This window comes from Trichosurus vulpecula, chromosome 4, assembly GCF_011100635.1.
Source record: "Trichosurus vulpecula isolate mTriVul1 chromosome 4, mTriVul1.pri, whole genome shotgun sequence".
NCBI lineage: Eukaryota > Metazoa > Chordata > Mammalia > Diprotodontia > Phalangeridae > Trichosurus > Trichosurus vulpecula.
The window spans coordinates 167,021,447-167,034,040 of NC_050576.1; the positions used below are offsets into that span (position 1 = coordinate 167,021,447).

General features: G+C 37.1%; 1 protein-coding gene across 1 annotated transcript in view; it reads left to right on the forward strand.

The window, feature by feature from the left end:
- The window catches only part of PPM1D (protein phosphatase, Mg2+/Mn2+ dependent 1D), a 41,476-nt gene that overhangs the window by 13,521 nt on the left and 15,361 nt on the right, over nucleotides 1–12,594 (forward strand). The window lies entirely within an intron of this gene.

Consider the following 12,594-nt stretch of genomic DNA (forward strand, 5'->3'; position numbering starts at 1 on the left):
CTAGACTTTTATATAGGAAGGTTATTTGTCAAAAGCAAAACTTGCTTTCTGGGGAGGTTGCAGTTTTTTTCAGAGTAGAAGTAAAAGTACAGATCACTATGTTCTTCTGGTTTTATTTCTGGGCAGGGTTCCTTTGAAAGATGATGAGATCTGATCTGTGGACTAGATCTGTTGGTTTCTGGTGCTGTGAGGTGCTATTTTGTTTCTGTTATGGGAGATAGACATGTAATTGATTTGTTTCCTGGCAGAGTAACAACTGCTGCAAGGACCTCTCTTTAGCATGTAGTTCTCTATCCATGGTTCTAGCAAACCCAAACATTTACTAGACTGCATCACAGAGTGGTAATTAAAACATAACCAGTCTCTTTCATGCTTTTTTGAATAGACGTAAAGTATATACAGTCTTCTTCCAGAGATCTTAAATGTTTGCAAGGGATTAATTATATAAGCCTCGGTAGCCCTGTTTTAAAAATTGATAAACTGAAGCAGTAGTAAGCTTAAAATGCTCATTGACATACAGTGAATCAGTGACCTTGGGGAGGATAAAGCCTAGTGTCCAATAAGTAGTTTTTATTCTCCTCTTCTCTGAATTATTTTTGTTCTTAACACTGTACGGATAAAGAGCTTTACAATTGGTGGATTTTTATACTTTTAACTTCTCTTCCTTTGTGTCTCTTGGTTTTAAAAAATGTTTAAAAGGCTCAGTTAAATTTTAGTCCAATTTCTCTCACTAAGTTATTGAGAATTTTTGGCTCCTGCTGCCTGTGCACAGAAAGGGATTCTTGGAAACTCCCATCTGTTCAGCACCTATCATGGCCCTGATATCTCCTTCTTGTATTAAGATTATTTCTAAGGCTTGCTAAGTCCAGGAAGGAGAAAATGAGAATACCAGTCACTTGGCAGTACCAGTATTCTTAGCTGGTTCCACTGTTCGAAAATCTAAGATCTTGTATTCACAATACCATTTCTTTTTGGAGGGGGGAAGACAAGGCAATTGGGGTTAAGTGACTTGCCCAAGGTCACACAGCTAGTAAGTGTGTCAAGTGTATGAGGCCGGATTTGAACTCAGGTCCTCCTGACTCCAGAGCCGGTGCTGTACTCACTGTGCCACCTAGCTGACCCTCACAATACCTTTTTCTTCAAATGACCTATAACAATTAAATTTGTGTGGGACTGGTGGAATATGGTTTTTGGAAGGGTTATATACTTGGAAACACTCTTTAACCATAGGATATGCTTCTTTCTTTTGTGGAGACTGGGTTTTACTTTATATATCTGGGCTAACCAAAGCCCTGCTCTGTGCAAGTACAGGTGAAGGAGAGAGCAAGGACTGTCTTTTCTCTTTGTATCCCTTACGCCTTAGCACATTGTAAGTTCTTAAAAAATACTTTTTCATTCATTCCTTTATGGAGAAGCCTTATGAGTAATAGACTTTCCAATATGACTGAATGGATTGTTGCCTGTTTTTCTGTTTAAAACTAACCTATATGATTTTCTCTGGCACAGTGTCAGTTCTGGCATGCTTGTTTATAGAATAAAGATTGTTAAAGCAATTACTTGTAGAAATAAATGGCTTGGGTGTGACTTTTTAGGGATATGAAGATATACTGGTGTCCATATGCTAACTGAACAGAGCTGTTGAGCTGGTTTTACAGATGGTGTGTGAAGGTGGGGTAGGAAGGGAAAGGAGGAACCATTTCATCCTGTGATCTCAAAGATATGAAGCCTGCTCTGTTCATTCATTGTAGATGAGAAATAGGTCCAGGGAGGCCTGTTTCATTGTCAGATCAATACACATGCACAGATATATAGACTGAATTCTAGATCATTCTATTGCATAAAATATTTTTTTTTGAACAGCTAGTCATTAAATCCATAGAATTTTCATGAAAGCTTACTGCTTTATTTTTTATTTTTATATTTTTTCCTAATTACATGTAATAACAATTTTTTGCATTTTTAATTCCATATTTTATTATTTGCAAAAATAGCATTGGTTTATGAAGCAGACTCAGTGTTTCTCAAGCTTTAAAATTTTTTTTTTAAAATAAGTTTTTATTTACGCATTTTTTACATTTTACATAATTTTCCCCAGTCTTTTCCTCACAATGATCCATCCTGTATGACATACAATATATTTTTTTAATTTAAATTTATTTATTTAACATATTTAGTTTTCAGCATTGATTTCCACAAGATTTTGAGTTACAAATTTTCTCTCCATTTCTACCCTCCCCCACTCCAAGATGGCATATATTCTGATTGCCCCATTCTCCAGTCTTCTGTCACCCCACTCTCCTCCCAGTCCCCTTTCCCCTTACTTTCTTGTGGGGCAGGATAGATTTCTATGCCCCACTGCCTGTATATCTTATTTCTTAGTTGCATGCAAAAACAGCTTTTTTTTTTGAGCATCTGCTTTTAAAATTTTGAGTTCCAAATTATCTCCCCTCTTCCCTCCCCACCCACCCTCCCTAAGAAGGCAAGCAATTCAGCATAGGGCACGTATGTGTCATTATGTAAAACACTTCCACAGTACTCATGTTGTCCCTCTTGACCCTGTCCCTTTTCAAAAGTGTATGCTTTTGATTACCTCCTCCCCCCCACCTACCCTCCCTTTTATCATCCCCTTTTTTATCCCCTTCCCCCTACTTTCCTGTGGGGTAAGATACCCACTTGAGTGTGTATGTTATTCCTTCCTCAAGTCAAATCTGATGAGAGCAAGATTCACTCATTCCCCCTCACCTGCCCCCTCTGCCCCCAGAACTGCTTTTTCTTGCCACTTTTATGTGAGATAATTTACCTCATTCTATCTTTCCCTTTCTCCCTCTTTCAATATATTGTCCTCTTTCACCCCTTAATTTTGTTTTATTTTTTTAGATACCATCCCTTCATATTCAACTTACCCTGTGCCCTTTGTCTATATATACGTATATTCCCTTCAACTACCCTAATACTGAGAAAGGTCTCATGAATTACACACATCATCTTTCCATGTAGGAATGTAAACAAAACAGTTCAACTTTAGTAAGTCCCCTGTGATTTCTCTTTCTTGTTTACCTTTTCATACTTCTCTTGATTCTTGTATTTGAAAGTCAGATTTTCTATTCAGCTGTGGTCTTTTCATTGAGAAAGCTTGAAAGTCCTCTATTGAAAGTCTATATTTTGCCTTGGAATATTATACTCAGTTTTGCTGGGTAGGGGATTCTTGGCTTTATCCCCAGCTCCTTTGACCTCTGGATTATCATATTCCAAGACCTTTAATTCCTCAACTTAGAAGCTGCTAGATCTTGTGTTATCCTGATTGTTCCACAATACTCAAATTGTTTCTTTCTGGCTGCTTGCAATACTTTCTTCTTGATCTGGGAACTCTGGAATTTGGAGACAATATTCCTAGGAGTTTTCTTTTTGGGATCTTTTTCAAGAGGTGATTGGTGGATTCTTTCAATTTCTATTTTACCCTCTGGTTCTAGAATATCAGGGCAGTTTTCCTTGAAAATTTCCTGAAAGATGATGTCCAGGCTCTTTTTTGATCATGGCTTTCAGGTAGTCCAATAATTTTTAAATTATCTCTCCTGGATCTATTCTCCAGGTCAATGGTTTTTCCAATGAGATATTTCACATTGTCTTCCATTTTTTTATTCCTTTGGTTCTGTTTTATAATCTCTTGATTTCTCATAAAGTCACTAGCTTCCACTTGCTCCATTCTAATTTTTAAGGTGCTATTTTCTTCAGTGGTCTTTTGGAGCTCCTTTTACATTTGGCTAATTCTGCCTTTCAAAGCATTCTTCTCCCCATTGGCCTTTTGGAGCTCTTTTGCCATTTGAATTAGTCTATTTTTTAAGGTGTTGTTTTCTTCAGTATTTTTTTGGGTCTCCTTTAGCAAGTCATCAACTTGTTTTTCATGATTTTCTCGCATCCTTCTCATTTCTCTTCCCAATTTTTCCTCTAATTCTCTTACTTGCTTTTCCAAATCCTTTTTGAGCTCTTCCATGGCCTGAGGCTAATTCGTATTTTTCTCGGAGGCTTTTGATATAGGTTCTTTGCCTTTATTGACTTTTTCTGGCTGTATGTTTTGATCTTCTCTGTCACCAAAAAAAGATTCTTGAGCCTGAGTCCGAGTCCTTTTTCATTGCCTGGCCATGTTCCCAGCCAACTACTTGACCTTAGAGCTTTTTGTCAGGGTATGACTGCTTGTGGAGTAGAGAGTGCTTTGTCCCAAGCTTTAGGGGCTGCACTGCTGTTTTCAGAACTACTACACAGCAAGCTCTGCCACAGCAGCTCTCCTCCTCCCCCAAGAACTGCCAACCAGGATTGCAACCTAGTTCCAAGCAGGGCAAAGATGCCTTTGCTCCAGCAAAGCTCTCCTTACACTCCCACTCTGATCCACTGCTTGATTCCTCCCACTGTGTGAACCAGGGACTCAGGAAGCAGCTGACTCTAGAGCTGAGGAAGTAGCCGCAGGAGCTTTCTGCTGCTGCTGCCACCACCACCACACCACCTCTGCCACCCCCAGCGCTGCAGCCTGACCGCTTTCACTGCTCTGTGGCCTTTGGCGTTTGTGGGTTGAAAAATCTGGTAACTGTCACAGCTCAATGATGGCCCTCAGGCCTGCTCTGGCCGACTCCTGGTCTGGTCTGTCCTGGTGCGGCCCACGCTGGGCTGCGCTCTGCTCCCAGCACAGTGCGATAGTCTCTCCCTAGCAACCATCCAGGCTCTCCTGGGCTGGAGATCTTCTTCCCTCTGCTATTTCGTGGGTTCCGTAGCTCTAGAATTTGTTCAGAGCCATTTTTTACAGGTGTTTGGAGGGATTTGGGGGAGAGCGTAAACGAGTCCCTGCTTTCCAGCTGCCATCTTGGTTCCGTCATGTGGCTACTTCCAAGATAGACTTTTCAGGATAATTTCAAATCTCAAGTCTGTTGACTGTACTAATCCATTTAGCTTTGTGTCTTATGCACATTTGTTAAGAATGCTTTCTATGTGTTTATCCTTATCCTTAGCATTTTCAGAAATGCTAGCTAGGACCAAAGGCTTGTGGGTCTCTAATAGAACATTTTAATACAGCTCATTCCTTCAACCAACTCATTATTTAGGTGACTGTTGAATACTACAAGGTCAGGGTAGTCTTTTGTGTCCTATGGAGGACACAGAGGTGAAGTCTTTGTTCTCAAGAAGCTTATTGACACTAAAAAGTACCATCAATTTTCTGCTTCTTTTTTCATATATGTATAGTGGTACAGGTATAAGACACAAAGATATGCAAATGTTTGATTACTTTAGGAGACCAGTGTAGGTACATTTGTTGCCAAATAAATACAATTGAAAAAACCAGGCCCTAGGGGTCTTACTTTCTTCTCTATCTGTATTCTCTACAGTCAAATGGAATTACTTGCTGTTCTCTAAGGTCAAATCTTTCCTTTTTCTGCTTGTGTCTCTTTCCTTGTCCTGGTCTCTTCTCCCATTTCAACCTAGACAAATTTCAAAGCTTAGCTCAGTTGCCAAATCTTCCATGAAGTCTTCAGTATGAAGACAGTCAGAATTTTATCTTTTCTTCTGCATACCTATTAGACATTATAAAACTTACATTGCCTAGTTCATTTCCTCCCTCATAGATTACTAAGCCTTTAAGAGGTAGGAAACAGTCTCGTTTTTTATTTGTCCTCCGTAACAGTAAGCAAAATCCCTTATGGGTACACAAAAATCACCAAGTACACAATAAATATTGATTAAATGGTTAGTAACCTATTTTGTGTAGTTTTGAAGCAGTCAGAATTTCAGTTCTCTTGAGAATCAAATCCAAATTACTGAGTGACCTAGTCACATGAATTCTACTGAAAATTGGTTTTGTATCTCATCTCTTGTTTTTATGCTTAGTTCAGGAGAGGCAGTGGTAGTATATAGTGGCTCTAATTGTAGTTGACTTTCAAGGTAACTTATTGTTTTATCTTATATGAAGATCTCTTCCTCAATTTTTCTTGACATGGAAAAGATGCCAGTGGAGCTCTTGGGTTGTCCACATGTTATCCCAATTTTCACTCATACCTTACTGACATATGTTAACCTGAAAGTTTGGTTAAAGGAGGCAAACAGAGATAGGTGATAGAAAAATTCATATTATCTATTTATTTCCTTAAGCATAGCAGACATGAATGCATGGAGTCAGACAAAAGTCTGCCTGAACAAAGAAGTGAGAAAGCTTATATACATTTTTAGAACAGTCACAATTCAGCGTGTCTGTATTACTTCACTTTTGTGATCCCCATGTATGTTTAACTATAATTCAAGACAAGGATTTTTCTTAATGGAATAGGTTGTAAATACAGTAAGTCAGGATAGTTGACAAAGTGTCAATTGGAATTACAACCTAGGATCTCTGTGTTTAATTTACCATTAACATTCCATAACATAGTATATGCCCATAAAATATTAAAATAAGAAAAAGTCACATAATTCAAGATAGTGTCAGGAGTCAAGGTTTTCACCCTTAACAGCCATGGACAGAGGCTTAAATCAGCTCCATCTTGGCTTGTTGACAGAAGAAGGGGCATTTTCTGGGTAAACTCAGAGAACAAAGAAGCTGTTAGGTCCAGACTCTTCCTCTGTTTGATTAGTTCAGGCTCTGGGTCTTATTGAAATTACAAAAAATGATATAAAATGGTATAAAATGACCCTGTCATATTTTTTTCCAGTTCTTTGAAGTTCATTATTTGTTATTTGTTGCTTAACCCACCTGTGTTCCACACCCACCATTTGCCTCTCCACTGACCTCTTGGGTGTTATACTAATTTATTGACCAAAAAGTGGTAATGATATTTATTTATATAGCCACTTTTAGTTTCCTGCTTAAAAAAAAAAGTTTGACACCAATTTTAGTTTCATCTAATGTATCATGTTACCTTTTTTTTTTTTTTGGCTTTTGAAAAATTTCAGGTGTCCGTTGCCAAGTTTCTGCTTCTTAGCCATTTTCTACCCTTTTCATTTTGGGGGAATTTAGCAGATTATAATTTTGTAGGAATAGATCAATAATACTACCATGGATTTTGACTGATAAAATTATAGCAGAGCTGCCCTCTTGTGGTTTCCAAATGAAAGTTCAGTTAAATTTTCAGTATTATGTTTTTGGGTCATAGGGTCAAAGATTTATAGTTGAAAAGAATCTCAGAGTCCATGCCTCTTCATTTTGTTTTATTTTTGCAATTTCCTCTGTGATAGATGACTTTTTATTTTGAACCTGAAAAAGCAGATTTTACATGAAACTACATATCTCCTGTACAGTTTGCTTTTCTTAAATAATAAATTCAGTATGTAATTTTCTAAATTCTTTTTGTCTGTGATTCTTTCTGGCTTTCCTTCTGTTCCTTTCTGTGTATTTAAAAAATGCCTCAGTGACCCTCCTTTTCTGTGTGTGATGGTGATGGGGGAAGGAATCTATCCTATCCCTAGCCCTTCTTCCTTCTTTTTCTCGACTAACATTCCCCCCCCCCCCCACCTTGGAAAACAAAAAGAAAAACAAAATACTTTAGCAAGTATGTATAGTTAAGCAAAAAACATGGGTTATATTCAAAAGTTTGTCTTATTCTGCACCTTGAGTTTATCACCTCTATCTGTAGTTGGTAGCACCTGGAGTCTTATCAGCTCCCTTGTTTTACAAGTGAGAAAACTAAATCCCAGAATGGTTAAGTGATTTGCCAAGGGCACCCCAAGAAATAATTGATTGAGGCTGGATGTGAATGTAGATCCTGACTCCAAGGCCAGTGATCTTTGCACTTGACCACAGTGCTCCCTTCATAGAGTAAAATCCAGGAATCATAGAATCTTAGAAATAGAAGAGACCCAAGGACCATCTTGTTTAAATCCCTTATTTTACTGATGTGATCACTCAAGCTAAAGATGATATATGATTTGGTGTCAAGGTCACATATTGAGTACAGTGAGCATGATTGATTTACTGGTGGCCAATTATGTCTGGAGAAAGGAAAATGTTCTGGTATTTTATTTGAGAAGAAGCAAGCATTTTCAAATTCAAAGCCAATGAGTTTGGTTTCTAATTTCTGGAAACTTTCTAGAATGTATTATTAGAGGTAAGATTTGTGAGACCTTAGGTGTCAGTCATTTTAGTGACCACTATACTTCATCATGTGTTCAGGTCTCCTTTGTCGATTCCCATCCCCATCTCTTCCTCCCCCTCCTCCCCAGCCAGTATTGGTTAGGGCTCCTTAGGCCATATCTTCTTTTGATAGGGTTACTGGACTGGTAGATGCTGAAAGTGTTTTAGACTTAGACTTGTATTTCAGTAAGGCATTTCTCATGATTATATCTTTGTGGATTAGATGGAGAGCTATGGGCTGGATAACATTTTAGATAGTTTGAACTCTGAACTGGTTGAACTATTGGATCCAAAAAGTGTGACTTAGGTCAGCACGAAGGTAGCTGCCTAGTGGAGTAAATCAAACCTCTAGTGCTTAGCCCTGTTCTGTTCAACATTATTGGATGAAGGCATAGATGTAATGCTTACAGAATTTGCATGAGTCTCAAAGAAACTCAGTAGACTACAGAATAGGGAACCACAAAAATATCAGGCCAGAGTGAACAAGAAGTTGAAATTTATAAGGGTAGATACTATTTTGGCTTAAAAGAAATGGTTTCCCAAGTACAAGGTGGAAGGAGGCAAAGGTTAGTCAGCAATTTTTTCTGAAAAAAGATTTAGACTCAGTAATGGGTGCTTATAACAAACATTTAGGTTAAAATGAATAGCATGAATGATTGTACATGTATAACCTATATGAAATTACCCTCTTAGGGAAAGAGGAGATGAGGGAGGGAGGAAGAAAATTTGGAACTCAAAAGTTTAAAAAAAGGTTAAAAATTATTTTTACATGTAATTGGGAAAATAAAATATTTTTTAAAAATGGAGCTTAAAAGCATTACATAATAGGGGAGATTCTTGTTGAAAACCCTTTCACAATATAAATAAGTGTAAACAAAAGACCTCATCCGGATTCCTGAATCTTCACAGTGACGCTGTGAGATAGACATTATCCCTGCTTTGTAGATGAGGACACTGAGGCACTGAGAAAGTAAGTGGATTGCCCAACAGCAACATAGCATAGCAAAAATTTTAATCAGCAAAACCACCTTGAAACCTCACAATAAGCTCTGCAAATTCTAAGCTTTCCCTCACCTTTCCTTAGTACTTGATGTTCTCTACATTAGATCATCAGATTGTGAACTACAATTTATTTAATGAGAAACTCTGTATTTTTCTTTGAGCATTGATCTGTGTTAGTTGGGGTGGAAAGATGGCTTTAAGTTGTCTTACTTTTTTTTTTTTTGGAAGGGGGAAGGCAGGGCAATTGGGGTTAAGTGACTTGCCCAAAGGTCATGCAGCAAGTAAGTGTGTCAAGTGTCTGAGTCTGGATTTGAACTCAGGTCCCCCTGACTCCAAGGCCAGTGCTCTATTCACTGTGCCACCTAGCAGTCCCAAGTTGTCTTACTTCTTACTTTGCATAAATGATTTTTGCTTTTCTATGAATTCCAGGTATTAGTATATTTCTTCCTAACAATCCTAAAATAAATTACTACCTGATTATTTGTTGACAGTGCTTTCTTAGTGGTAAAAATTTGAACATAAAAAGGATTGTGCTAACTTTTAAGCAAATTAACCTGTTTAGTATTTTAAAAATTTCTACAGTGTTTTGTCATTTGTTTATAGAAAGCTAAATTTATCAAAATCATGGTACTTTGTATATGAATGTATACGGTATTATGTTTGATTGGCAGACCTATTTGGAGAATCCTCATCCAAACTTCCTGTACCAATGTTAAAGGCATCTTTTGTATGTGTTATTATGGTGATTAATTCTTTGAACATTTACTGCTTATGACTTTGGCTGCTCTTAAAATCTCCCAAGGGAGTTTTCATTAGAGCTCAGTGGCATTTGGCAGCACTTTGCTTTGAATTATTGTAATAAAACATTCTTAACTTTGTTATGATGTTTTGTAGTCATTTGAATCCAATAATATATATATTCAGGGGGTACTAAAAGTCTTAGTGCTGCTTTCAGTTTTAATAACTTCAGAAATGTAAATAATACAAACTGTCAAAGAACATAATTTGAAAGTTTATTGAAATTTCTTTTATACTTATTTAGTTTTGTGGATTTTGTTTAATAAAATTTTAGTTTTAACAAGATGAGGCATCCTGGCATTACCTACTGTGTGGGACAGTTGCTGGATGACACTTTCTCAGTAGAGGCATACTCCTGCTTGTCCACTTCCTCTCTTCAGTTACCTATCTACCTCCAGTAGACATTTTTTTATAGGGTCATCTCACAGCTATCAATGTATGAATCAAACCCTAGTTCTTTGGATGGTTTTAAGACTAGGATTACAGATGCAGTGAGCATCACTGAGCATCAGCTGGTGAGAGTTTTTATAAAGTCTGAAAATCGGCTACAGCAATGAATATAGCACAAGATGATTGTTAAATTTAATAAGAAAATCAAAATATAAGAAATATAACCTTGAAATGTAGCATTTATAGTTCTGAAATGATTAAAACCTCAAACTGCACTAATGCTTTTGGGACGTTCTGCATATATAAATAAAAACTGATAAAGGATTTAAAATTTTTGTTTTAATTTAGGTTGATTTCACTTTATGTACAATAGGTTTATGCTATTATTGGTGAATGTTTTAAAAATCAGTAACGTGGAATATTCAAAAAAAATCTAGGATCTCTTTGATTTGGGGATTAGAGAAGTGGTATGTTGAAAGGAGTGTTGTAGAAATGGAATTTAATATAGGTCCACAGGCTGGATTAGAGGAAAGAGAAACTAGAGTCTTGAAGACCATATAGAAAGCAGTAAGATTATATAGCTAGAAAAGGCCTGAGAGATCATCTAATCCAGCCCCTTCATTTTCCAGAAGAGGAAACTGAGGCCCGAAAAGAGACATATTAAGTGGCAGATTTTTTTCCCCTCCATTGTGCCACATTCTGGGAAAGGATGTTGATACTAAGAATGAAGGAGCAAATTTGAGACATTTTAAAGAAAGAATTTTTAAGACTTTGATGATAAAATACACATTTAGGTGGTGAAAGAGGAGGCATCAAAGATGACTGGGTTTTTGAGACTTTTGTATCATAAACAAGTTAGAAATTTGGAGAAGTTTAGAATGGAAGAAGGAGGTAGATTTTAATTTTAGACATTTTTAGTTTGAGTTGATGAGGGGAAGGAAATAAGTGAAATTAGCTTTTGAATTGTTGGAAATGAGAGATTGCAGCTTGAATATGGAGTGTTGGAACGAGAGATGTAGCTGGGAGAATTGGCATTAAAGAGGTTATAACGGAGGTCTTGAGAAGATTTCTCTGTGTGATTAGAGGAGGGGAGTGCAAGAAAGTTGGAAGAGAAGTAAAGGGAAGAAAAACCAAGAATTTGAGCTTTGGGGGCTTTTTCAGAGAGGTTTGAAAGAAGAGCCATCAGAAAGATAGGAAGAGATAGTAAGGAAAGGGAGTGGTTAGCTGTGTCAGCAGTTTGAGAGGTTGATGAAGAATGAGAAAAAGGTTAGAAATGAAATTTGGGTTTGAATATGGCTTGAAGGACTGACCTTGGAGAAGAGGGGAAAGGGAAAGGTGCTAGGCATTGTTCTAAGTATTTAACAAATATGATTTCATTTGATATCCGGATGATTGAGAGAGGGATGAAAGTGTATGGTACTAGACTGAAACAGGAGCAGATATTGACCTCTTGCTCAAGAAGTTTGTTAGGGAATATAGAAAAATGGACATTAGTTAAATCAGTCCATGAGATACAGGGGACAAGTAAGTCCTTCTGGAACCAGTTTGAATTTGAGGTAGAATGTTGTCAGGGACTTTCAACTTCTAAAAGTTAGTTTTTTGTTTTGTTTTGTTTTGTTTTTTGCAGTGAACTGGCTCTGTAAAATTTTAAGCATAGGTATTGCTGTCCTTTAGTGTAGAAGACTTTCTGTTGCCTCCTTTAAGGGAATCATATTGAAACCCTAAGCAAAGGGCAAGGGTGTGGGAGGTGGGGGTGGGGTGGGGGTGGGACTGATAAACAAAGGTAGGCAAAGACGTTATTATTAACCCAAAGAGGAAAGGACTAGAGATCTAAGTGGAAAATTAATTAGAAAATGAAGAAGCAAAACATTCATAATTGATTTTTATGTGTTTCAGATTTGCTTATGTAGTTTTAGAAACTGCAAGAAATGCGGAGAACTTTAGAGAAGGAAAACATTTTGAATATGCATCCATGATTGATTAACATTTTTAAACACTGAAAATTAACATAATCAAAACTCAGTTTATTAATTTCCTTGAAAACCTCCTCCTGCTCTTTCATGTTCTTACTAGCAGTATTATATGTCAAGTTCAAAAGATAAATGTGTATCTTTTACTCTGCCCTCTCCCCTGCCTCTCATATTCCATTATTACCAAGTTATGTGAAATATCATAGAGGGAGAATATTCCCTTCTCTATTCCTGCGCTCTCCCCCTAATATAGGATCTCTCTACCATCTGATTGAACTGTTCATAGAATCCTCCACACAAGTTTTTCTAGATTTCTATTCCTTTAAAAAC